General features: G+C 40.5%; 1 long non-coding RNA gene across 4 annotated transcripts in view; it reads left to right on the forward strand.

Annotated features, from left to right (window-relative positions):
- LOC138685029 (uncharacterized) overlaps positions 1-21,230 on the forward strand; it is a 177,672-nt gene extending 156,442 nt beyond the window's left edge. For 2 of the 4 annotated variants that reach the window (XR_011324258.1, XR_011324256.1), the window contains exon 3: positions 18,928-21,230. This is a non-coding gene — a long non-coding RNA (uncharacterized lncRNA). Of the gene's footprint in view, positions 1-6,427; positions 6,515-18,927 lie in introns of all 4 variants that reach the window. The other 2 variants (XR_011324257.1, XR_011324259.1) reach the window with 2 other exon arrangements.
- The last annotated feature ends 6,376 nt before the right edge of the window (positions 21,231-27,606 follow it).

Below are 27,606 nucleotides of genomic sequence, written 5' to 3' on the forward strand. Positions count from 1 at the left end.
ATTCATTAATGGCTTTTAATTAATAAACTAGAGTCAATGTACTTGCCACAGCCATGGAAAGAGAAAAATGGCTCCGACCTCCTTGGGGTTGTGCCCCTGTCATCAGCTGTCCCTGGACTTGAAGGCGGAGGAGGAGATCCAGGGTCATGAAAGTGAAAAGGTATCAGAGATTGTTTCTCACATTTATCTTTGCCCGTTGTACAGGAGAGGCACCTTTGACCTGAAAACTCCTCCGTGCTATGTAATGATTGATTGTGCCATACTGGGATGAGAACTTATTTCTCATAAAATACAACTGAAAAGGCTCAATTCTGAACTATTGAAGTCCCTGTTTGCTCAGTGCCCCTTTTCTGGGGCTGATTTAGAAATGTCCTTGGAGGAATCCTGTCATTTTTTGCCTCCCTCAGAGCTGTCTCCAGCGTGTTCTGGAGGAAAAGGGCATGCTGAGCCTCCATAGTTAGTTATAAACAAAGATTTAGTCAATGTAGATTGGATTTTATGGTATTCTATGCATGAGCCAAACAAGAGAAATCTTGTGTTCGAAAAATCAGTTTGTGGCAGCAGGAAGAACTTAGTCATGTAACCTCTGATTTGCAGGAGGCAGAAAAGCAAGGAAGAAAACAGCGCTCAGAAAAATTAAGCGTAAATCAAGGCATTGTGGTTAAGATTTAATCCTTGTTTTTTAACAGAGAAAAAATGTGTAACTCAAACACTGAAGAGAGTACATTTATAAATCTGAATAATAAATCAAGAGAAAAAGCATGTGTTTAGACAAGGAAGTTTCTTGTGTCCCTCTTGAAATATATATATATGGTATTTCTTATTCATTCAAGTTAAGAAATAAGAACTTCAGGACAGTAAAAACAAAATTCTTCGCTTGGCTCCACAGGGTAATAATTCACACAGTTCATCTCCATGTGATCTACACATGTTAAAGAAAGATAAATCAAGCAATGGACAAGAGTTATTAATTGCCCACATAAAAGAACTTGGGGCTGACATCATGCGGGTGGAAGGGATGATCAGAGCAGTGGAGTTTGCAGAGAACAGTATCTGAAAAATGACTTTTTCATGCATCTTCCCGGATGTATTTTGCCAAGCCCTCTTTTGCCATCAGCTGCGTGTTTGTCTTTATGCAGGGTGTGGAAAAAGCTTTTAAGTGGAAAAAGGAGAATTAAACCTATTCTCCATATTTTGCTTCTCTATGTTTAGTCCCTTTAAACACTGGTAAACGACCGTCTTACCTTTCTTCTGTGAACATGGATCAAAGCCTGTTTTATTCAGTGCCTCCAAACACCTGATTATCTTTGGTACCTTTTTTCTTTCCTGTCTGTGTGTGAATATCTCGTTAAGATTGAGATTTGTCAGTGAAACAGATGCTAGCCTGGCCTCTGTGTTACTTGCTGTGTATACTGAAAGAAAAAGCAATAGATACACTGTGAGGTTTCAAATCCCACAAAATTGGATTTTGTCTCAAAGGAAAGAATGTCTCTCTATTTTATTGGACTATATCAGTAATCCGTTGCTTATTTTTATTTGCTGCTCAGAAAGTGAAAATACAGAAGTGCATGCATATATCAACATCACTAATTCTGATAAGACAGTTTAATAAATAACTGAAACTGTATTTTTTCAGTGCCACCATCACTCTGAGCTCTGAAGTGCTGAGCACTTTACAGGCAAAACAGGCTGGATCCCTTATTCTGAGATTTTGTATTCCGTAGCCCCAAATTCTCACCGCTATGAAGAGCCTTTTGTGCACACAATCACGTCTTTTAGGTATTTAGATATTCAAAATACCTTCTGTGCAGAAGCATCAAAGATCAGGGCCTAATGGGACAAGAAGCAGAAGAAAGAGCTCATTGTCAGCAGGTAATAACTCCTTGTCATTCTCTGTGGGAGGCTGGTGGAGGTTAAAAAAAAAATTGGGAAAGATCGTTGCTAAGCGCTTGCCATATCATCTCTTGGTTAACCAGCACCCAGGATAGCCTGGTTTTAAGCTCTCCTTTCCAAAAATTTTTCAATAGCTGTCCTGCAGCCTTTTGCTGGAAAGCAAAGCTGAATTTACTTAGCCTTCTGAGAGAAATAGGTATAGCTAAATATGAAAAATACAGCATTATTTGACCCCTCTGAGAGCCCTCTGGAACATTTCGTCTTCATATTAGCTTTTTTCCATCAGTATTTCACATTTGTCATGCCATGTTACTTTTGATCCTATTGCTATTTAATGTAGCGTTGTTGTAATTTGATCTTTAACCCACATTTTTCTGTAAATGCACATTACCCCTATGGGGATGCGAGAGGGGGGAGTCCAGAATGGCAGTGTGGCGACTCCTCATTGATTCTGACAATAGCAACCAAAATTTGTGTGTCTGTAGATGCAGAAATAAGGCCCATGGACTTCACTGTGTTACTTCGTCATTTATAACGTCTTTGGAGATTTCCTTGAGCTCCATTGTGGCAACATGGAAACTTGTGTCCTAACTTGAAATCTTATCAGAATCCATTTCTGCAGATGAAAGCCTGCTGATTTCTCTCCGAAGCCAGCAAGGAGGCTATTTGACATTTGTTTGTTGGCTAATCTGTCTGAGAAGTCTTACATAAACTCTGGGAGGGGAGCTGCCAATTTCTGCACGTTGGAGGAAAAATACTTCCTTATTTGGAGAGGTTTGCTCCTACTCGGGGCCACAAGAGTGGTTTCCAAATGCTTCTGGTATTTGATGACTGTGGCATAACTTTGGAAATCTTTGTGCGCTTTATAGTCCTCCTTTCAGCTGTTTTGAGAGCAACTGATGTGAAAGGGTGGCAGTCGGGGAGAGCTTTGCTGCCTTCGGAGGGTTTGTTGCTGGAGTGGAGGGGAATGAAGGGAGGATGGGCTTTTTCTAAGCCAAAAGCCACCCACAGAAAACCCCCAAAATGCCCCCCTTCCTCCTTTTATTCTAGATATTTTTTTTTTGTTTTGCTAAGGAATAGAAAACAGCAAGACGAGAATATGTCCGAATATCTCCGAGACATCAAGGGTGGCTGCTGAGCTTCAGGGAGCGCAGGGTCCTCACCGGCATCGCGGGTGGAATGTCCGTGGGCAACCACAGCGGGAGCTGAGCCCTTTCCTTGGCCGTGGCCGTGCCCGCGTGGCATGATCCTGCTGCGGTGTGATGCACGCCATCCCTCGGGACAGAGGATCCCTTCCACGGCCATCAGGGTCGCTTCTGCGGCAGCGGCGCCGAGCCAAATTTGGGGGCTAGAGTTGAGCTTGCTTCCATGGTAACTGACCTCCGTCGGTGGATCTAGTGCAGAAACATCTGTACATTAATCACTTTTGTGGGCTACGGAGTTGCTGCCAATGCTGTAATGCAGGAGGCTTCGGAAATACATGTGGAAAGACTGACCCCAGGGACTAAAGTGGTTTTTTGCGGGGGCTGCAACTGGGGAGAAAGTTTCTTCTGCTAAGAGTCTCTTTCCCTTTCCTCTGACCTATATATATATATTCAACGCACCCTCTGCGTTATGCTTTCCTCAGTTTACCTGTTTTGCTCCTCATATTTGAAGAGCTGTTTGTTTAGAAATGTGTATTACTGTTTCTCGGGAATTTATTTGCTCACTGCCAGCTCCAGAGTTGGTTTTACATGCTTAATTTTATTATGTTCATGAGGCAACGTTGGCAGGAAAGGCACTATAAAAAGCATTCATTTCATGGAGTGGTACAAACATGTTTTCAGCTGAATTGATGACACTGAATATAAAACACTTCTCATTTATGCTTCCCCTTAAGGTTTGTTTAATGAACTAAAGTTTTTTGTATTACTTAGAGGTGCAGTTCTTTCTACCCATCCAGAAAGGATACAAAACTTATTATGCATTTATAGCTGCTGTCTCCTGTAAAATCACCCATTTAGGAACCTTTCTTCATGAATCTTAGGGTGTTAAGGCAATTCCTCCACCCTTTTCTTTGTTCTTACTATTTCCCCTTGAACCTTGAACTCTTTTATTGTGAACATATGAATAAAAATGACTACACATGTGGAAAATCTGGATTCAGAAGCCAGTTGTGAAGCTATCTTGAAATTTTGATGCAGATACATGTTTACACTGCGAGGAACTAAGGTGTTTGAGATACACCAGCGTTTTTAGTCTTCAAGTTGCGTTGACACTGCCTGTGAACAAACAGCCTTGATTCCCCAGTGCAAATAATTTATTGAATTTACATATAATATTTTTCCCTGGCAGTGGGATAGTATTAATTAAAATGCTCGTTACAACTTATGATCTGATACTTTGCAAGAGGCGCTTCCTTAGGCTATTAACAAGGTCTGTAATAAAAAGCGCATGTTTCCGATGCTATTTCATACATTGGTGTCTAGAGGCTGGAAGTGGTCCTGTCTAATACTGCTCCATCCAGGATTTATCTTAATGCTTAATTAGTTTTCTGGTGAGGTTGCACGGGTATGCCAGGTCATGTAGGGAAACTGGGAAAGATAAGACACATGTAAAGCAGAGCCTGAAGAGGGATAATTTGACCGTGCCGCTTTCCCGTGCGTACAGGAACTGACATGCAGTTAGTGCTTCGCCAAGGGATTAATCTCCTGCCCATCATATCAGCTGACCTACATTTTAATGTAAATATTAAAAACAGTTAGAACGAGGTGTTGCATAAAAGGCCGCGTCTTATGTTCTCACTGTTGTATCTCTTCGTCCTCCAGCGTAGCTCCGTTGTCTACCTCTGGCACTTGCGTGTCGGCAGTAGCTTCGGCTGGAATCGCTTCAGTTTGGGCAAAGTCAGTCGTTTATCAAACTCTCCTCACACCTGAAGTGCGACTCAAACTGACAAACACCAGTGGGCAGAGCAGATGAGAGCAGCTTCAGGCTGGTTTGCATGGGCTGGTTGGAGGAAGCTGTTAGAGAAAGTAAAGCATGGGCAGAACTATGGGAGGCTTGTTCAAGAACATAGAGGTTACCATTTCATATCAGTAATGGGTATCGCGTCAAGGAGATGCCATATGCCTCACTGAATATCTGATAGACATAGGAGACTTTGAACAGAAAGAGGTTTTGAGCCAATGACTTATCAAAGGCTGTCAGAATAATCATTTTTTCCCTGATTTCAGTCAATTGCTGTCTGACAATTGAAAAGCAAGCCTATTCAGAGAGCGTTCACCCACGCTGGTGCCTGATCCTCAGTGCTCTGCAGCCATATACTTGGAAGCAAAAAGGAAAAGTACACATACGAAGCACCAAATGGAGGTTGTTAAACACGAACCATATGTGTTATTTAGCTTTGGAACATAGTGAGGTTATGAAAACCATTCTTGGAAAAGAAGACAAATACATTTCCTGTACATCAAAATCATTTGTAACAAATAGATGCATGAAAAGCTTGCTGAAAGATGGGGCACAGTAAAGATGAGAGAGCCCTGAAATTCAGCTTACAACTGGAGCCTATTCGTGCTGCGATAATGAAGTTCAGGCAGTTGTCTAGGAATGTGATTAAGCATGGGGCATGATAATGATTGGTAAAGGATTTTAATTTATTTTTGATGGACTTTGTAGTCTCACGAGTATGAATTGGAAACATACTTCCAGTTCTCACCAATGTTATTGAATCTGAACTCAGTATTACTCAGTAATAATACTGAACTCTGTATTCATCGGTGTCAAATCTGAACTTAGAATTAAATTGAAGTATCATGCTTTAGGCTTACCTGTCCATGTAATTCTCAAAACTTATGTTGGAACTCTGTATGCAACATTAATTCATTTTTTTATTTTATGAGAGTGGGGAAAAGAGGATGCCAAAGGCTACCCGCAAACCAAATATTGTACAGTGCATAGTCAAATGAAATTTGAACATCAGTGATTACATTTTTAGTAGGATGAGTGTTCTGACTGAAATGCAGCAATCTGTCACTTGGCCTTTCTGTGACATTCAGTGTATTGAAATTACCAGGGAGATTGGTTTTTGACATGCTAAATTAACTAAGTTAGAAATTAGAGTTTTATCATCTCTGCTGATTGTTACAGGAAGAGGGAAGAGTTGTTTGTCTTTTATTTTCGAAGCAGGCTATTCAGGCAGCAATTAATAATAAAAAAAAAATATTCTCTAAAAAGGTCATCTTTGGAAGTAATAGAATTGGTTGATTAAGAGAAACAACTTTTCATCTGAGCTGCAGCAGTGCAGTGTTTGTACTGAACGCTTTCCTTTAAAGTCCAACATAACCATAATTAGTGTTTATCTGCATGACATTTGTCGTTGTGCAAGTCACCGCATTGCATCGGGGCATTGAGTCTCTCCTGGTCAGACTGGGGTTGCTCATGTCCACCCTGCAGTGGCTTCTGGTGCAAACCAATATTTACTTTCTATTCAGGGTAAAGGCATTAATTTTGGATCAGGAAACATTTTTGTTACCACTAGTTTGTTTTCTTTTTGCAGTGATTGAAGACAAGGTCAAATTAATTGCTGATGTAGAAGGCAATCTTTCATTGAGAGAGAAGGAAGACGTGGCTCCTACATTAGTAGGTGAAGAATACACTATTTAAAAGAACCTTTTAGGTATCTAGCAATTTATGTTTTTGCCCATGAATGACAATGTTTCACTCCTGTTTTTGGTTTTTTTTCTTGCTGTGGTGTCTTCAGAGATGTAAAAAACCACTTGACCTAAAGACAAATGATGCTTCTCCAAAGACTGTGCAAAATCTGCTGCAATCACAACCCTTGCATTTTGTTAAAAATTGAACAATGAAATGCTGTTTGTAATTATATTTCCTTTAGGATGGGCGACATTTTTGTTTTCTTTCTACTTATTTTTCAAAATGTAATTTTTGTTTCTGATAGGTAAATTATAAATCTATGTAAATTGTGCCAGGCAATGGTACTGGGACCCTCTCTGTAAAATCGAATGTTTCAGATCTGAAATTCTGTTTACTCAGGCAGTCGTTATCTCTGAATGTCAACAAATCCATTTATTTTTAGCTCTCAGGCAAATGTGAGTCCTGGACAAATGTGTAAATGACATTTCTGGAAACTTGTAATTGGTAATTAAGTATCTACATCACTGGCCTTGTCATGAAAGATAGATTTCACTGGTGTTTATCAATTATCTGACACTTCTCCAACCTTGGCTTCCTATTCCTAGGTGTTAGGTATGAATTTATAGGCCTTATGCTAAGCAAATATTTAGAGAGATACTTGGCTAGTCTGTGTGGGAGAGTAGAGGGACTTCAGGAGTAATAGAATGAAATTAAGGAAGGATTTCTGTCCGTGACGTCTCTTAGACCAACTTTCATTTCTCCTGAAGCAGAAAGAGCTCCAAAGTATGTGAGATAGAAGGGCAGATTAGATGATCCTAAACATTTATTTTTAGTAGAGATTTCAGGATAAAGTAATGAAATTTAAAGCTGTGCTTGAAAATGGATGTTTATGTATATACACCCAGAGTTATTTTGGCACTATCCAGCACTAGGTGAACAGCGTGGGCAAAGCCATAATTGCAGCCGTGCGTGTGTAATTGTTAATAGAAAATTCTGTGGGCAGCTTGACTTATTGCCAGGCAAATTTAGATGAATGGAAGCATCATCTACATCATTTTTGACAGTATATAAGTGCGTGAATTAGAGAAGGCTTCTTTGCTCATTCATTCCACTCTTGGGTTTTGGAAGGCAGTTTCAGGTAGCAATGGCAGTTTGTCATCAGTTTATGAAATTTCGATTTATGATGTGTTGCCTACACTGGGAGTGTGATGAGGCCAGTTGCATTGCCAGGACTTCAGCACGCTCATGCTCCCTCCGGTAGTCCCATCCTGAGAGCACATGCTGAATTAATAGAAACAGATGAAGATTAAAGGAAGGTAAAATATAGCATGTGATTTGTGTGCATATGTATATACCTACAGGCATACATAAATCTGCTCGGTTCCCTGTTTGCATCCAAGGAAGAGTTTGCAAATAACTCTTACTCAGGATGAAACCACAGGAATTCAGTGTGATGGTGTGAGCAGCATCCTCTCCCAGACGATGTGGTCAAGGATGGGCAGCGTTACGAAAGCTTCCTGCAGAGCTCACATTGCATCCTGAGACCGGGAGTCTAACATGAGAGGTAAAGATTGATGAGATGAGGACAACGTATTTAATGGCTAATTTAGACAGATGAAAAAATATATCTTGTAGGAAACCAAGAGGATGTTTCTTTGTCAAGTCTACTTTTTCTGTGTCATGGATGGGGAGAAAAAGAGCACAAAGCACTGACACCTCGATCCAACCGCTATAATTAAATGTGTGTGTGGAGGAAAGGAACCTAGCTGATCTCAGGAAAGCTTTGCTTTCCATTACTTCATGTTTATGCAGTGCTGACTTCACAAGGTGTTTAATTCACATAAACACCTAAATGTCTGGAGACTCACAGCACTGCTCCTGTGAAGGCATCCTTGGCTTGCCTGAGCTCTGCCCAGAGGTACGAAAGTCCCATTGCCAAGTCCACTCGCTGTGCGCGTACTGGGGGAAGGCCACAGCGCAAGATTTGTAGATAAGGCAGAGGAGAAGTGCAGGATTTCTTGCTGCTGAACCCAGCTGAAATGCTCTTTCGTTCTTTATTAATTAGAAAATGTAACAGTATGATCAGGCACGGTACAATGCATGCAGCACATCAGCAAAAAAGTGAAGAGTAAAGCAGTCATGTCGCTTTATCACAAGGATTCAAGCTGTTCTTTTAATTATAGACCAAGTTAGTTAATAAAAGTAAAGAAAGAAAATGAGACCTCTTCTGAGTAGTATACAGTGTACTGTCAGATCTTTTCCCATTTAATGGTAATTAGTAGGTAGACGAGTGTGGTGCTTCACCATTCTGCCACCCTCCTGTTACACGATACGCGTTTATATACACAGTTTTAAAAATAAGGGAGCAGTGGAATTTGGTGTAGGTGGAAATTGAGTCTCAGAAGTTTTGTCTTTAAGCTTTTGGATCATATGGCCTTACGAGCAGCGAGAGACTGAGGACAGATGTATAATAATGTTCCCTAATATTTTGTCTTACTATGCGCAGATACTTTCTTAAAGCTAATTGTTAAAGTTTGCAAAACACGTAAAGTTAGGTGAAGCTGCTGTAAAGTAATATGAGGTAGGAGAAATGTTCTTGCGTTTTAATGTTTCGGGAAGACTCCTGACAAGTCGTACATTTACGTCATGATTATTTTCTTTTTCAAAATGCTTCCCCTCTATAACCACCTTCCATTACAGGGGGTCACTCTGGTTTCTGGGTCTTGCCTTTTCTGGGCTCAGGGCTCTGACATTTGGGAGGGGGATGCCCTCAAACTGGGGAGGTTCCACAGCTCTGCTCCGCGTTGTGTCCATCAGGATTTTGGGATTGCGGTTGAGTGCTGATGATAACCCTGTCTTTCCATGACTTTTGCCAAACCTTAGCCCTCTGTGTGGTGGCACATTGCGGGGTCTTCTGCAGTGGAAGCGGAACAGGATTGCAGGAAAGCACCGTTATTTAGGTTTTGAATTAAGCATTCGACATCAGGAAGGACCGGATTTAAGGCTGTGCGAACTTCATCCAGCTCCCTTCTCTGCATGCGGTGTGATAGAGTCTGTAATTACACCTTCTCCGCGGGAACCCGGTCATATTCAGTGCACATGACAGCAGCAACGAGGGGAGGATTAAGATACCAAAGCAAGCTCAGTTTGAAGCATTTAAATTTGTGATTTAAATTTTTTAGATGTTTCTCTATTCATACAAGCTTTGTGCAATTTGGAGTGAAAAATCACCTTGGTCGCTTTAGCACCTACTTGGTAATGAATTAGGTCAGTAATAGGGAGGTGGGAGAGATTAAGGCTGTGCGGTTCAAACACTTCTATATGAATACTTAAAAAATAAAGTTAAAAATGCAGAGATAGCAGCGCTGAAGCTGCCAGAGATGCTGGAGGCCGAGCGGCGGTGGGAGGTGAAGGGAAGGGAAAGCTGCCGGCCGGCTGCCTGGCGGGGGGACAGCAGCCTTGGCGGCACAATTTGTGGGGCAAAACATAAAAGTTTTACGCCTCTCATCTCAGATTTCTTGTCTTACTCTTTGCCATACATCACGTGTGAATTTGATCGCTGTTATTATCACCTTGAACTTGCTTTTTGGGCAGAAATAACGCACCTCGCCATTATGATTATTACTATAAACTTTCTCTGCGTTCACTCATAAATAAGGATAGTATGAAAAATGGGGTTTCTCTCCCCGGCTGGGGATTTCGTCTCTCCATGGCTTTCCTGAAGGCTTGACTGGGCTGATTTGGGGTTTGTGGTGCTGGCCCTGGCCCAGGGGCTGAGCCCCTTGGAGTCACCCAGGCTCTGCAGGCTTGGGCTCGCTTGGCTTTCCCCAACCCTAAACTGGGGAATTTTTGAGGAGATGGCTCCCTCGTGTGGTAGCACCACACACAAACCTCCTCTGCTGCTTCCCCTCGGAAGAAAACTAAAAATCGTTCTTTTTTGCCATAGTAGCAGTCTTAACACGACTGCTTGAGAGGCTGAGAAAGAGAAAAAAATTGCTGAACTCTTGTATTACTCTGTTGGGCTCAAGGCCATCGTGTCATCTACCACTTGCATTTGAGAAAGAGGTGCAAACCTGCTCATGACATTCTTATTAAAGCACGACGAACAAGCTCACTGTATTAAGCTGCTGGGAAGCCTTGCTATTGGGGACTCAATATTCAGAGTGGTTATTAGTGTAGTGCTTTACCGATGGGCAGGGGAGTAATTTAGCTGGGCAGGAAAATCATAAATAAAATAGTGGTGGTATTATACAGAAGTCTAGGGGACTTTGTGGGTAAGCAATAGTAAGCGTTTCAGCAAAATCTTTTTTGCTGAATGTAAACTCTTCCCGCGGCTCCATGAAAGTTTTTGACTTGAGGTTAAGTTGTAGAAAATAGAGAGCATGTTAATAGTATGGTGTTATAGGAAAATCAGTATTCCTAGTGAAAATCAGTATGCTCAGAATAGTACAAAATTTTACAATCAACTATGGTTGCTCAGTGAATATTAATTAAATGAAATCAGTATATAGCTTTGGTCTATTTACTATTTAATCTATTAAAAGTTCAGAATGAAAACTCTGGCTGTTATTATGCACGTACAACTTCATGGCATGAAAGTTGGATCTAGTCGGTATGCAGTGCTGCTCTTGCATTGCCTCTGTGAGACTTCCAGGTTCTGCAGTGAAAATTTTTTTCCTTAAAATTCAGGTAGTGAGCTTCTCTCTCTTTTACATTCAGTGGGTATTAGGCCTGTCTTTAAAAACTGAACTTGCTTGCAGGTTAGCCTACACAAGAAACAAAGAGACAAGTGAATTGTCATCATCATCTCACTGTTTCAGTGTCATGGGTATGTGTGTGTGTTTGTTTTTCATATTTCATAGCCAAAGCTTGTATCATCTATTTTTTTATTGTTGGTCTTTTCTGCTTTTGGGAAAATACTGGTTTTTTTCTCCTAGTTTCATAAAAATTTAAAATAATATTTACCTTAAGAAAGACTAGACTGGGAGTGTTTAATTAAGATTTTTTTTTTTTTCATGCAATATCAGAGGTATTTCACTTACAGATTCAAAGCATCTTTCTTTCTCTCTGTGACCTTACCATTAAATATGCAGCTGTAGATACTTAACTCACTTCCTTCTGATCCGATCTTTTTGGGGCATGGTGTTCCAAGCATCATCTTTCTCATGTTTTCCAGTAGCATGTTGTAAAATACTCAAAATAAAGGGGCATCTGTCACAAATGCCACCACATTCTGAAAATATTGGCTGGATGAAGCCACGTCTGCTCTTTGGGAGCGTGGCTGTGCAAAACAAGACCTTCTACAAGTGGGGAGCCACGAGCAGAACTGGTTTTTATCGGCTGCCTTATGGTTTGCAGGTAAATACACAATATTATAATTATTTTTTCCATCTTGTTTTCCATGTAGTGTTGAAAATTATTCAAGAAGGAAGCTGAGCTTGATGTGCTGAGATCAGAACTCTTTTTGTCCTCTCCCCGCCTCCGACGGGAGAGCGGAGGGAGGTCGGGGAAGCAATGCCGGTACGGCTGCCGAGATGGGACCCAGCATCTCTTAGCGGAGAAGTGTCCACACGGAGCCGTCTGTGCCGTGCTGCCTCGGGCCAGGGATCACTCCCGAGGCAGATGCCTTTCACAGCATAGACGTATGTGTTTCTGGTTCATAAAAAAAAAAAAAAAAAAGAAGAAAAAAAAGCCACCAAAACTCTTGCAATTCAGACAGCTGGTCTGGCAGTTGGTAATGTGAAGACCTATTAAAATATTTATGCTATTTGTTATTTAACTTCATTTGTTTTTTTTTAAAGAATTTGGAAATGGGCTGATTAAATAAAATAGCTTGAGGTCGCTTCGGTTGGGAGTGACATGTATTGGCAGAAATCTGGGGGCACTGGCAGCACAGGGGACTAATATTCTGTCTTTCACTCTCCTATAATCTAGTCGTTTTGTTTTCGTTCTGAGCGAGAGGAGGTGCTGATAAATATGCTGAAAATATTTTCACACTTCTGTTGGGTGGAATTTTGATTCAGCAACTGGTACACGAAGGCCTGGCTTCATGAAAGCTTCTGAGTCAGTGACAAGACTCCTTTTGACTCAGCCGTAGCAGTGGAAATTGATGTTAAAAATGACACCCCCACCTTAAGGTTTCCGTGGCTTGTTATTTTAGGTCTTCAGAAAACTCACTGTGCAGATTTTAATGAGGGACCCAACTCTTAAAACTTCTCAACTGTTTAAACCATGATGCCCCAAACACAGTTTGGACAAGTTTCAAGTATCATTTAATTGTTTTCCAAGAGAGAACAGCTCTCTTGGAAAAGCAGAGTGGCTATTTTAATTAGAGAAAAGTAAAAACAATATAATTAAGTCTAGCATCCTCGGGGAGTGACAATACCAAAACTGACATCACCACTTGTAAATTTACAAAGGGAGATTTTAAAAGCAAGAGGAAGGGAATCCATGTGTCCACTCAAGGCAAAAGCCAAACAAATTGGGTCGTTCCCCGTGTGCAGGGGAGCCCGCGTTGGATGTACACATCCTCGTGCCATACAGGGCAGGGGGCACTGCACACACGGTGGGGGGAAAGTGAAAAATTAATGGTGGCAGGGCAGTCAAAAAGGCATTTTCACAATAATAAAACCCCAAAAGAAATGGTCACCAACGATGGCCAACTTTTCAAACAAGGAAAGAGTAATGGAAAGGACGGAAGAGAGAGAGGGAGGGAAAAAGGCAGGAGAAAGAAGTCCCCAAACTGCTCCTTTTCCAGTGCCCCACAAGAAGGACAAGCTTCCTTGAAAATCTATGGAAATTTGTATTAAACAAAAATACAACTAGCTAATCAATCTGCAATTCAGCTAGATATTTAGCTAAGTCCCGATACTGGCTTCACTGGGTTATGTTCAACTCTTTTGACTTTTGATAGCTCTGAGTGTTGCGAAAGCTTTAGAACAGAGACCAAGAGGTCAATTGTAATCTATGTTCGAGATGGTGATACAGCATGAATAAATGGTGCTAGACATATGGAGATCAAATTAGTAAAGCTTGGTTTCATGTTAACCATAGATAATACGGTGTGAAATTATTTAATTAGTAAAAATCCCTAGATATTCTGGGAAACAAAAAGGAGCAGATTGGAAGAGAAGCAATGTCGAAGTGGTCAAGGAGATGAGTGAGGGAGTCTCCGTGGCTTCAGATTGTTACTAGAGGAGTGAGAAAAAGGGCAAATGTTGTTCTCTGGTGAGCTGGAGTCTTGTTAGCTCTGTTGTACGTGCATGGTGGGGAATTGGCACGCAGGTGCAGCGGCATGTCTGTACAGATGGGTGTCCGTGCGCACGGCAGCCGCATCTCCAGTGCTGGACCAGGACCTCAGCCCTTCCCGATGTCTCCCTTTCCTTAGCATCTTGCATTATTTCTGTGTTATTCCTGTGCTTTAAGGTTGTTATTTGCAATTTTATAATTTTGGAAGTGTTACTCATTTTGGAGAGCTGCTGTTTAGAGGCTGATCTTTATTAGGGCTTTTACAGATAACGCTATGGTAGGTTGTTGATGAACGCTCCGTTTTTTGGTTTTTTTTAAGCTTGAGAGTTTCTAACTTGTCCTCACAGCAACCTGTCGGTCAGGCTTATATGTATTTCCCCTCAGAATACATGTAGAAGCTTTTTTGGGTGCTCAGCTGATTAGTGTTTTGCTCTACCAGCCACCTGGATGGGTTGGTTAGACCATATTTGACGTTAATATTTGGTTCAAGTTCTAGCAGCAGGGAAAGCTCTTCCTTCTTGCTCTTTTCTTCCTCTATTATTTTTAAACTTTAATATACAACTCTGCACTGTTATTTCAGTCTTTTCATGACCTGGACTGTGAAGAAGGAAAGGTGATTAGATAGCTCGAGTTGGTCACCTTATTTAAATTCTCTGTGGCTGATTTGCCAGGTAACTGCTTTTATTTTCCATATTCTTGTGGTTGCAATAGCAAATGAAAGAGGAGATAGAGTCACAATACATACAAATCTTATTTCAATGTTTATGGTTTTGCTTTTAATTAAGCTACATTAAGTCACTTAAAGTTAAAATATGCATCTTATTTTTTTGTACCTATATTAAATGCAATGGTTGATACATTTGACTGTGTTTCATCTAATATGCTATAGGATTTGCTCATTGTCTAAAGATACTTTACAGAATTGTTACACTTTACAGTCAAAATCTGGACGTGACTGGGTTATGTTTCATTGCTTTTTCCTAAACTATGATTGCTGCAGGACAATTTATCTAAAACTTAAGCTTGTGGTTATTGTTAAAAGGATTTTTCAAAACAATCATCTTTCCCCCTGTTTCTTTTTGTTTTATCTTCAGTACAGCATCACAGGGGAAATTTGGGTTCGTAACCTTGCAACTACTTAGAATTAAAGATCTGAAAATAATTTGGAGAGAAGGCACTCAGATAGGAAGTGGCAATCTTTACTTTTAAGGGATTATAGTGGAGCTGTATCTCCTACCTCTTCCCCACTTTCACTCCTGCTATGTACGTGAAGTTCAGAAAAGCAATTTACAGCCTGAAGACCTCTGAGCATTTTTAATGGTTCTGTTGAATCTTATATTCTTTCTTTCTTAAATAATTGGTATAACTAACAGGGGGGAGAGTAGATGCAAATCCATTACTTGGCTTGTAATTTTTTGTATCCTAATAGATAGTATTTGGTTTCTTGCTTATGTTCCTAATTGCCTTTAGGAATATTTTGCTTTAAAATATTAAGACTATTTATATATTTTCTTTTTAGATATACAGAAAGGAAGAATAGGGAAGGCTGATGGCTAAGATAGCTGGTTAGAGAAAGAGTTGCACTTTTTCTTGTGAGTTGAAAGAAAACCCTCTGAGCAGCTCAGCGAGCTCTGCATCTTTTCAGTTATGGTGGTTAAACTGATGTTTGCATTTTGCCAAATGACTGAAGAGAACAGTGGCCCGAAATGGTGTTGACTTTGTTAAAAAAGTGAACAGAAAATATGCCTATGCATGGCCCCGACAATGCTTGTCTGTGTAAAGCAGCATTATATGTGTCAGCAATTCCTCTTCAAATTCGCCAATATAAAAGCTTAAAAATTCTCTTCTGATAGCATGTGCTGCATAATTCAGTTTAGGATCTAAAAATAAAGCGCGGTTCTTTACAATACTGTGCACACGCAGAACTGAAGTAAACACGTGTTAAATCTGTTCTGAGTTGTCTGGTTAAAATAATCTTAGTGTGAAGGAAGAAGGCAGGAGGGCCGCAGACGAGCATTTCTGAGAGCAGAGAGGTGTTGTAATGCTCTTCAGAATTAAAGCTGTGAGAGACTGTATACATATACAGCATGTTAAAATTATTAGGGTTCATATGGGTGCAAAGATGTTGGCAACTTGAACTTGAAATTTCTTTAAGCACAGCCTTAGATAAATTCATATTAAATCAGCAACAGGAGGTGAAACTGATGAAATTGTCTGACCAATTGCTTTTAAGTCTGGCATTTTGTTTTCCAAACATAATACTGTGTATAGGGAAACAACAAGTGAAAATGAACTGCAAGTTATTTTACTGTTTGGGGAGACAACAGGCTCTTTATAGTTCTGCTCTATAGCTTAATTTTTAGGGCCTGTATAAATAGAATTCAATCCACCAACTGATTCGGAGAGGATAATCCATCAATATTTAATTTGGTAAGAAAGAAAAGGCTTTAAAATAATGTAATGTAGTTCATGAATCAGATGCACTGTTGGATTCCATTATTAAATGTAGATGTATAATATCGGTGGCCTTGTGTTTGTTATTTTAATAATTCTAATTAACTTTTGGTAATTGTAGTGGATCTGCTGCCAACTACCCCGGCTATGATCATTATTCAGGGTTATTATTTTCAGTAGACAGTCAGCCAGTGAATATAGGAAGTTTTATGGCAAACTAAACTTAAATAGCACAAGAAGGTTTTCTTGTTGAAGAAAAATGCCTCTTGGTGAACTTCATCATGATCTGTCTGTGTTTAAGAGCTTCTGAGAGATTCAGGCAATCTTTATGATAATGTAGTAATTTACAAAAACCCCTATAAACAGTATTTCACTCTTTCCCCCTGATTATTGATTAGTGAGATTTGCGTGAAGAAGTACAAGCTTTCTCCCTTACAATTACCCTGGTCCTCTCTCGGCTGTCTTTTTATGGTCCCACACTCCATTTTTTATACCATGGTGGTGGTTGTAATAGTGATAAACCGAGACACTCCAGCCTGAGCAGCTGCAAACATCCTAGCAATAGAGAACGAAGCCATTTATGCATACAAGGATGAATTCTTCACTTACGCTGAATGACACTTCATTGCCCAAGAAATCCACTGAAGTAAGGAGCTGCCGGTGAAGATGGCTCTGAGAAATGAGCTTGTGATCTTTGTCTTTCCCCTTGGTAGCCCGTGAGACTTCTCTCACATTGGAGATGGCACTCTGGAGCTCGTCAGCAGTTTTGCTTGTCTGGATTAGGTCTTTGTACAGCTGCAAAAATGCTATCCCATTTCAGCTGGTAAAGAGCGATGGGCTGCAGTTTCTCATCAAAGATGTGTGCTCAGTGCAGGAAAGAAAAGCTGCTGTCACTAGCATTGCGTTGCTGAGAAGCAGTTTTAAAAACAGTAGATTAAAAAAAACCAAACAAACCCCAAACAACCCCAACAACCACCACAAACTGTTATGATACCCGGAACTCTATTTCCAATTTATTGGAGAAATGGCTATCTATAAAAGTTGGAAGGATTTCTTTTTTTGCCACAGCAGCTTGTCCATTGGAAGGAACAGTTGCAAGCCCAGAAGTTTATGTAACCTGACTTTATTTCATTGAAAAATAAAGAAACTCGTTGGAATTTGAGTTATTGTAATTTGAAAAAGAGATTTGTAAGGGTAAATTTACAATGGTCCTCAGGGTAAATGAGTAGAGTGAATGAAATGCCTTGCAGCACCAATTCCTCCTAGACCTGTTCTCATTCTTGAATTTACCACATTTCTTTTAAAAGGAAGGTAGCTACTCTCCAAAATGTTACTGTCATCTCTTTAGCTTAACAAGTGAAGGTAGGGCTCATGGAAAAATGTGTTAGAGGTAGAGCAGAGCAGCTGAGATTTCTGGGAGCAATCAAGCCCAGATGACAAAACCTTGTCAAAGACTTGAGGAGAATTTGAACACTGCAATCATCTTCTGTTAAGACCTGAAAGACAGTGCTGGGAAAAGTAACAAGCACTTTCCTAACAGTTTAATATGTGAGTAGATTTAAAGGAGATATATTGTGTATTTTTAATTTGGAAATAGAAAATTTTGTAAGTAAATTGAATTAATCCCCAAAGAGTGTTTGGGATGTAATTTAAGACTCTCAAATAAAAAGGAAACTCAGAATGAATTTACAGATTGCAGCTATTGAGGAAGATGCGTATATGACACCCTACGAGTACAAAGTCAGACTGTCATCTGATGAAGTTATTAGCACTGAGAGATAGTACCCATTAAAATAACTGCTAATTTCTTATGCTGCCAAGCTAGCTGACTGCTCTTTCTTCAAAGCATATTGTGTTGCTGAGAGAGTTATTGAACTTATTCTAAGCTGCTAGACAATGCTCATCTTCAATTTGCCCATCAGAACATCCATACAATTATTTGGGGCATCTTCAAAGTGATTCATCGCTTTTGAGTAGATCACTGAGATAATGCACTCTCGTTTGATAGTGGCATGCCTCCTGGATGACAATGTCAGAAAATGAAGCCCCCACCTCACAGTGATCTTTTCCTTTCTTCCTACACATCACACAAATGCAAACTCTGAGTTCATATATAACCTATAGATTCCTCAAAAGAAATTAATCCCAACTGTTTTTATCTCATTTTCTGTGTATTGCCTACTGCAGTTTGGTCTCTTAATTTGTTTTTGCAAATGATGAATTTGATTTCCTGCTATCAATGGGTGTCTGCCTTTCGGTAGGCTCCAAGCATGACTGGCATAATGAAAAGTCTTCCTTGCATTGGAGTTGTAAGTTTTTACATTAAGAACTTCTCTCTCTCTAATAACTAAGATCAGATGGCAGATCTTCCTATTTCTTCACTTCAAGTTGTCGCTAATCTTTATCATCAAAGTGAATACGAATAATACTTATGAGGGTACAGCAAAAGTAGAAAAAAAAAGTGGTAGTAAATGGCAAATCCCAGCGCTTTTCTTCTGTTGACTCTCTATAAGATCCAGGCCTTTAAAATGCTGTTGCTAAAGAAACATTTGTGATATATTAGGGGTTTCTTTTCATTGTTGGGAATAGGTGCGGGTGTATCTTGAGCTTTTTTTTCATCTTGAAATAGAAATCTTTTTTGTTGTTGTTTAGAAAGTGTTCCTATCAGAACTGTAATAGTATCCTGTTTTTATCTGGCAGTGACGACACCAAATAAAACATTAGACCCTCGATTGCTATCAGGCAACTGGGAGAGCTGTTCTAAGTGGACGTGTAGATCCCTGATGTCCAGGTAAAATTGGTTTTGGTCTCAGAGTACGTGCAACGAAATTGTGCTGCTCTCTCCCAGCATGGTAAGTAGCACCCTTGCCTCTGGGGTCTGTACTTGGCCCTTGTATCGAAAAACATCGCTACCCAACGAACTTCTATTCAAGTTTTTGTTTGCTGACAGATGGGAAGCATTCAAAGAATGTGGCTCGAACCAATGAGGTTCTCAAATTTACAGCAGTTTTCACTCGACAGTTTATTTTTTATTTTTTATCTACATCTCAATTACATAGTAAGATGTTCTTTTTAAAAACTTGTTTGTTATTAAGATATAAATCTACTTATTTTAGTCATGTAGTGCATGCCAGTGTAATGCAATACAAGAAGATTACAAGCTGATGGTTAGATGTTAATAACAGTAACACAAAACATTAAGGCAAGTGACATTTACATAAGTATCTTGATCTTAATACATGTAATTTACATATGAAAATTTAATCACCATAGAGATAAACAGCTGCAATGTTTAATTAAACTCTCCACACAAAATCAGCCTGCAAGAAGTAGTTTGTCACTGCTAATTTATCACAATTCTCATAAGTATTCTTTAAAATAAAAATGCAAAATAAATGACTCTTATTGATAATTTAACTTCTGGTTACTTTATCGTATTCTCAACAGGCTTTGATGATACAATTACAATATGAAGATTCTAGGCTCATTTTCTCACAATTTAGAAGACAAAACATAAATATATGGAGAACAAATGTATTTGTTTACAGACTTAAGGGTCAGCAGTATGGCAGCACTAGAGTACAATTTAGGCAAATTTAATGCCATGATAAGTTATGTGTAATGAAGGGATGCGAGTCTCTCTCTGTGGGGCTGTTTAAGGAGGAAACAATTATAAGTGAAAATTAATGCCGGCATTATCGCGGAGTTGGAACAGGCTCCTCGCTCACAATATCACTGACTAAAACACACATTTTAGAAATCAGAGATGTGCTGACATTCAGAAGTTATTGAAGCCTAGGCTTTGCTTCTAGTGATGTATTTTAAAGCAAAACAAAGCGCTCAGTGTCTTAAAAGAAACAATTTACATATCTTTCCGGGGATTCTTCAAGAAAATGAAAATTAGAAGGTTGACTGAGTCCTCTTCACAGCACTAAGATAGCAATGACAGCAAAAAAAGGGAAGTTTTTTGTAAGTTCAGGATAGGTAGGAACAGAGAACAGATATTTAACAGTTAGTACCTTAGAGTACCTATTTTTAGGTGTGAAATTATATTATATCCCAAGTAGAACAAACTGTATAACAAGGCTGTGAACCATGATGAGGGTATCAGATGTGCCTTCTGCATATGCTAAGAATTGCCTGTTTATATATAGATCTACTGAATTTCCTATACCATGGTAACCCCAGAACACGGGGAAACCTTGGTTTGCATGTAGCAAATTCACTTACTCTTACGGACCCAATGAAAAGATGACTCTTAGAAAATACTGTTTTTACCTGGGGTTTGGATTTTGTTCTATTTATTGCCTGTATCTCTTTTTGTGTTTAAGGATGTGATTGTGTAAGGTTATTTAGGTGACATGCCTAAAGATGATACCCAGCTCACAGAGATCAAACGGGGTTATTTGGTCCTGGGTTCAAAAATCCTTATTCTCAATTATATAACAATTTAATTAAAGGAAAAGCTGGGTTAAATTCAGCTTTATATTTGTAAATGGACCTTGTAAGAGAACTAGATGTGAGTAAAAAAAACCCTTAATAAGTAGGAATTAGGTCTCACTATAATGCTAAATCAATAACATGCTGCAAAACCCCAAATCAGAATTCAATTTTAAAGCTATGTGACTTTTTTGTTTGTTTTATTCTGAATTCCAAATTTTGCAACACAGGTGGAATTAAAAATGAAGAAACCTGAAGTGCCATAACTTTCTGCAATTCTCATGCGTCTAAGTAGCCGCATCATCGTTGAGGAACGGAGGTAAGGTCTTATTCTTAAAATATTATCCCACATGTATAATGCTAATTTGTTACTTTTTTTTAACATTGACTCTAGAGAGTGGTTTTTTCCAGTTCTTGAATGAAAAAGTATTCCTCAAGATTTATTGCATTTAGGGCTCAATTTGGTGGCCGTTTTGGTTGCCCTTGGGTGCTCTGGCTGGTCCCCAGCTGCCATGGCAGGAGCGAGCAGATCCTGTGCTCTCTCTGCTAGTCCCATGTGCGCGCCTCGGATACCCTAAAGAAGTGGCATGTGGTGCCTATGCTTAAGCAATTGGATCAAGCTCTTGTACTCCAGAAATCAAGAAAAAGGTTTTAAGTGGATACATTAGCAACCGTAAAAAATCATACCTGGGAGAGTTTCCCAATAAGGGATGTTCCACTTCACAAGAACTGTGGAAGGAATAACCTCTGTACCAACTTAAATAGGAAATATTCTCATTACCAGGCAAATACTGTTTCAACTTTGATTTTGGTGTGGTTATAATGTGTCGGCAGGCAGCTGATCCTAAGTGGCAATTTCCTGGATATGCTGCTATTAATTGCTTTGTGTTATAATACATATGGTCATGATTTGAACTAGAACGTAGCATATTAGGCACAGTTCCCTCGCAATTAAAATATTTGTATTCAGCAAAACAGAAGAAGCGGAATGAAGATTACCAGAAGTAAGTAATTCTATAATTCCAGCATGCTAAATTATAGATTAGGACTGCTTGCTGAGATCCATGAGATCTGTAGGTGCAGAATCTCTCAGTGCTAAGAGGAGAAGAGGTGCTAAGCAGAAATGCAGCTTTGGAAATGTATATAATTACAGCCAGAAAGAAAAGTGCAAATCTTTACAAAAATAAAATTTTAGAATATTGTTGCTTTGTAGTCAATATAAGTGAATATGTTTCATGTTATCACCTAGGTGTGTTCCTGAAAGGCGCTTAATTCAGTGATTTGGGATGTCATTAGTTTACTACTGTGAAGAGAGAGTTGTGTAAAATTAAGTACACTGTCTTCCTCTGCTAGGTTATTTTTTTTAGCTCATAACCCTCCAAAATTCAGAAAAATGAATACAGATCTGCTCTGTAAGATCTGCTTGCTTGAAGGGCAGCATCTATTACAGTAGGAAAAAATGTCTGGTTCTAAATAGAATTCAACTGTAATATTTCCCCCACCCTAAAATTATTTGTTTAAATAATTACCTTTTTTTTACATGGTTTTTTTTACATACTATGATCTCTTGTCTGGATATGTATTTCTTCAAAATTCTCTGTCAGTGCAGGGCAAATCATGCTGTTAAGGCAGAAATGTCTATTTTTCTATTTGGTACAGGTGATTTTGAAAGACTGCAATGTGAGGTTCTTCTGCACTTTAACTGTTGTCAAGCTCTATTGTAATTATATTTTGTATACCCTTTTTTGGATACAAGGTATCCTTATACATTCAAGCTAACCTGGTTATTCGGAAAGCCTTTATTTAGATGGTTGATGGTGATGTAGTAGTTACACACATACAATGCCTAATTGGGGTAAGGCAGGTTTTTCCGTATGGGGGGGACGACATGTATCCTCCTGGATGGTCGATGGATGTATAGAGACATGTGGACATGGGCATTCAGCTCCCATGTAGTCATTAGGGATTTAGGGCATTCACCATCCTGCAAAATCAGGTCTGGCTGCACAAATCCATCAGTCCATAGGCTAGTGATGACCAAGGAATAATTTTTTTTTAATTATAGTTTTTGGTTGAGGTAATTGCCTCCCGGCCATGCAACACGATACTGAGCTGGTCTTGAGGATGCTGTAACAAGCACCAGTGTGTGTTATCGCCGGCGGTGAGCGAGGTGCGTCCTTAGCACGGTGCCGGAGAGAACGTCGTCTGCCTCGCCAAATGGGTCGGTTTTGTTAAACTGGTGCCTGTACGATACGCTGTAGAAAGACTACACGGGTAGGCTGCCTGTTTCCAAATATAAAATATATCTCCATGGAAAGTGATGCAGGGTTTCAAGGCTTGTTTTTTGGGGGTGTGAGGGACCTGCCTGCCTCTTCCTTGTTAGCAAGTGCCTTCTATTAGTATGAATGAGCTGCGTGATGCTCCCCATCCATACCATGCACTGGAAATACCCCTGCAGCTACAGCACTCCAGGCTGTGATCTCCTGAGATCACACATACAGCAAGGTCTAGGCCAGACTGACAGACAGCCAGACAAACCACCGCTGCTCCTGAGCAGAGCCCGGGGACTTCAGCAGCTCCAACGCAGCCTATTGCCCTTCCCTTCTCCCTTGGTGCTCAGGCAGGGTGTGGGAAAACGCATCGCTTTGGGAAACCTTTTGAATTCCATGGGCTAGGTTTGACCATCTCTTATCCCTGCAGATCCCATGTTATTGCCTTGAAATTCAGGTATATAATCCCACAGCCCCTGGCCAGCATCCTTAGCTCTACTCTGCAGACCCCACGCTGATGTGGGTGACCCCCCCGCAATCTGTGCTGTCCTTTTGGTACCATGGCACGCTGATAAAGAGGCATCTATATCCCGCTTAAGAGGAGGCTTTAAGTTGGCTATAGATGAATTAACTGCTGTGTTGATTAGATTTACAAAATCTTTGGGGATAAAAGTATTAAGTAAATACAAAATGATTAAAATCCAACTCTACACGAAAAACACAGCGTCCCTTGTATTTCCTCTTCTGGCTGGGAAACCAATGACGTTGGTAAAACTGTGGGCTGGGAGTCAGTAAGAAGATGATTTTTCTTATGTTTCTTAAGTGACCAAGTACAACAACTGGAGAAGGTGCTATCAAGGGCTGACTCCTTTAACTGCGATCTCCATCACACTGAAAATAAATCACTGTTGCCAATGGTAGAAACATGTATTTCAGCACTAATTAAAATTAATGCAAGAACACTTTATTTATTTGCAAAATACACGTAACCTCCCGCTATAAGTGTAGATTTTCTCCTGTGAGAAGTGATCGGTCCCTGGGGACATCTTTTCTCCCTATCCCTTGATGATGTCAGTGAGTCGTTGATTAGCTGCTGACATATGAAATTATGGGGGATCAGCAAGGTTAATGAAAGGCTTCTCTATATAGCCATGCCCATACACTGTCTCCCTCTGTCCTCCTCGGCTTTGGGTTGGATGGTGACCTCGGTGACAAAGTCAAGAGAGAAAATATACACTATGATATCAGTACAGTCTAATCAGTGGTTCTCTGTTAATATCTAATTATTTAATAAAGGGGCGATGAATTATTTGCGGCCCAGAGTTTTTACAAACCAGGGCTGATCTCCGTGGAAGTGCTGTTCAACTGTCTCCTCAGTATTGTCATTGATTAGCTCTGTCATGTTGAATATATTTTTGCAGGTGTGACTTGCATGGGAAATTCTGTTTTCAGCCCGGTGGTGAAGGCAGACAGAGTTTGTCATTGCCGGGAAGACAGTGGGGTTGTGCTGGAACCGGGAGGACGGATTGACTTGTGCAAGTCAAGTGGGTTTGTGCCCTTAGTGATGGTGGCTGGAAGTCAACTAGGCGAGCTGTCCTCGCCATCCGGCTATAATGGCAGTGTTTAATCGCTATAACTCCTCTGTGCTGTTCCTAAATATACTGTGAGAGAGTGCTATCTGACACGGAACTACCGATTTTACAGTTCCCCATCTACATCTTTGTGTCGATAGATAGGACTTTGTCGGAGCAGCCTTTCTGTTGTCCTTCTCGAGAGGGTGCTGGCGGGTCAGGCTGTACTTTGGGCAATCTGCTCTCCTCTCCTTTGGCCTGTGCCCGTAATTGCGGTCGCTGTTGTGCAGCCCGGGTAGCTGAGGGTATTTGTACCTATTAATTGAAATCATCCTCCTTTAAGGATTCAGCTTAGAAAAGATTTTCTGAGTTGGAATGACCTTAACATATGTCACGCTTTCTGCAGAGTGGGTGAAGATTATTTCCATATTAATTACTGTTACAAAGTTTTTCCTTCCCAGCTGCACACAATTCCCGTCTGTTCTTTCCTCTTTGGCTTTTCCTTTTTATCGCACTCTTTCCCTTTTGAGCTTATTCATCTTACTGTGGGAAAAAAAGGAATGGCTGAGAATTTGTTTTACTGAAAGTATTGTTCTTAATATACATTTATTTCAAAATGTGTATGCATATATACATTCCTTTCCCCCACCCCAGCTGGGGACGTGGAGTGTGACTGCGTGGGCTTTTCGTTCCTCGAATTTCCCGTAAGGACAGCACGGTCGGTCTCAGTCTAACGAGGTGCGTGCTGAAATGTAAGCATTTGTGTAGTCTCATCAAATTTAATGCGGCCTCCTTTTTGAAATGAGGAGCATGCAAATAAATGGACTGCGTTGTGCAAAGCGGCTGACTTGCGAGCCCCGAGGGACAAAGCGGATCCCTGGGGAATGAAGGGGCCAAGGTAATGGCTCTGGAAAGGTGAAAACATGAAGGGAGGGGAGTAACGCAAACAGGGGAAGAGACGTCATTTCAAAAGCTGTTGGAGAGATGTTTTTGCCAGACCTTTCCAGGGAAAGGAGAAGGGAAGGGACCTGCTGGGAGGTGGTGAAGCATCAAAGTAGCAATGAAGAACGCTGGGGTTTTAGAGGAGCCCGAAGGGGAGAGTGAAAACACGTGGGAGCTGCTGCTTAACTCCTGGAGGGCATTTGGGAATCTGGGCTTGTACCTCACTTCGAGATGAGCTCGGGTTACAAAGTTAAGGTTTAGTTTTGAACATTTTTAAAGGTCTCGGCCTTTAGAGTGAAACCCCACGGGTAAGGGGGGAGGAGGACGGGAAGGCAGGTATGGGAAGACTGGCAGAAAGTCTGCTTTCAGTTTTGGGAGATGAAATTAGATGGGGTTTAGTGTCTCAGGAGAGAAACATCTGCTGACTGGCTGCTTTGCTACTTGCATGTGTCTCTGGAGCACGCTGACCCCAGGGTGCTGCCTGGGCTGGTTGGGAAGTGAGTCCTGAGAGAAGGCTCCGGAGCTGAGGTTCCCTTTTATCCCTGCTGCAAAAAGTGAGACAGGGGCTCCGGCAGCAACGTGCGTGTGTGGCCGAACAAAGGGAATTATTTTACAGGCAAGGACGTGGGAATAATTCACCGAGGCTGAATAAAAACTTTATTATGCAATTCTGAGTGTTAAATGTGTGGGTGACAAATGATGCTAATGTCAGTGTCACAAGTCTCCATTTTGGGGTGTGATTCAGACTAAGCTATAGATATTTGTTGGGACCAAAGCAGTTATACAAATGGAACTGCTTCTGTTTATCTTTGCTTTTGATTTTGCCTGTATTTGTTTTAAAACCATTGTTTAGCAGCTTCAAAAGCATTTGGCTATATTTGTATGTGTAATTAAAATGGGCCAGATCCGTGGTCCTGCTTAGCTCCTGATAAAGACAGTTGTTTTCGCTCAGAGAGAAGATGTATCGTCACTTTCTTATTTCTAAATCCATTGCAAAGGCACACTTTGGCTTAGCCGAAGTGCCAGGGGCATGCACATGCAACCTGGTTTAATCTTTTTATAGGAGGGATAATTTATAGAGTGGAGAAAATGCTTCCTGCAGTTTTTCTGCAGGCAGGACCTCGTACCATGGAGCAGCCCTACAGACATGCCACCTGGCAAGCAGGACCGTGGGATGTTAAAAACTATTTGCCTGTGTGCTTTTTGGCTCACTGCTTGCTTCCACGGTACCTTAGTACATGTGTGAGCTTAATTAGTTTGCAAGTTAAGAATAGATTTAACTGGTTACATACATGCTCTAATCAAGTAAAGTCCCAGCAAGCTAGGAGCAAACTTTTTTTTGCTTGTCATTTATGATAGATCCATAAAAGCAGATTATTTTTTTTTTCCCAAAGTAAAAAGCCCATGGATAGTGAAGTAATGGAGGTTTTTAAAATTATCCAACTTTAGCATCAGCCCACTGTGCATTTGTGTCAGCCCCAGGTACTGGGGAATAGGAGAGCATGCTTTTGTTTAGCTGACTTATCAGTGTCTCCTCTGTAAACCACATTTTTCTGTTTAGCTCCGACAGACTCACCTCTTACCCTTCTCCGTGGTGCTGCCACGTCCCGCGGCAGAGCTCCCCGCCACCGGGCAGCGCTCGGCTCCCGAAACCCCAAACCAGGTCTCGGCCCTTCCTCCGTCTCTCGGCTTGTCTCGGGTGGGATGGAGGTGCCGGTGCAGGGTCTCTGCGAGGTTGCCATAGATAAAGTGCTTTTCCCTTGTGCTGTTTCGGTCACCCTTACGGCCCTCAAGTAACAGTCACAAATTACAAGTCCATGTTTCAAACGTCTTGTTGGTTTTATACCGTTCGGTGGTTGACTGGAACAATGTGAGATGGCCCTTTCTTAATACTGTGTTTTTTCACGGTATCCTGAATTAAGCACAGGAGGTGATTTAGGCTTGAAGCTTCTAGGAAAGAGATAATTGTTCTTTTATTATTATAATAGATCAAAATAAAATCAGCTTGCGCTTCTGAAATTGAGAGTTTTTTAGCTGGAGAAGTGTACAGTAATTCTTTTACAGTGTTATCAAATGGCATAATAAAAAAGCAAAAAGCATCTCATTTTCTAGGCTGTTTATTTTACATATCCTCTTTGAATTGATAAATATTTATA

The sequence above is a fragment of the Haliaeetus albicilla genome, chromosome 4, assembly GCF_947461875.1.
Source record: "Haliaeetus albicilla chromosome 4, bHalAlb1.1, whole genome shotgun sequence".
NCBI classification, from domain to species: Eukaryota; Metazoa; Chordata; class Aves; order Accipitriformes; family Accipitridae; genus Haliaeetus; species Haliaeetus albicilla.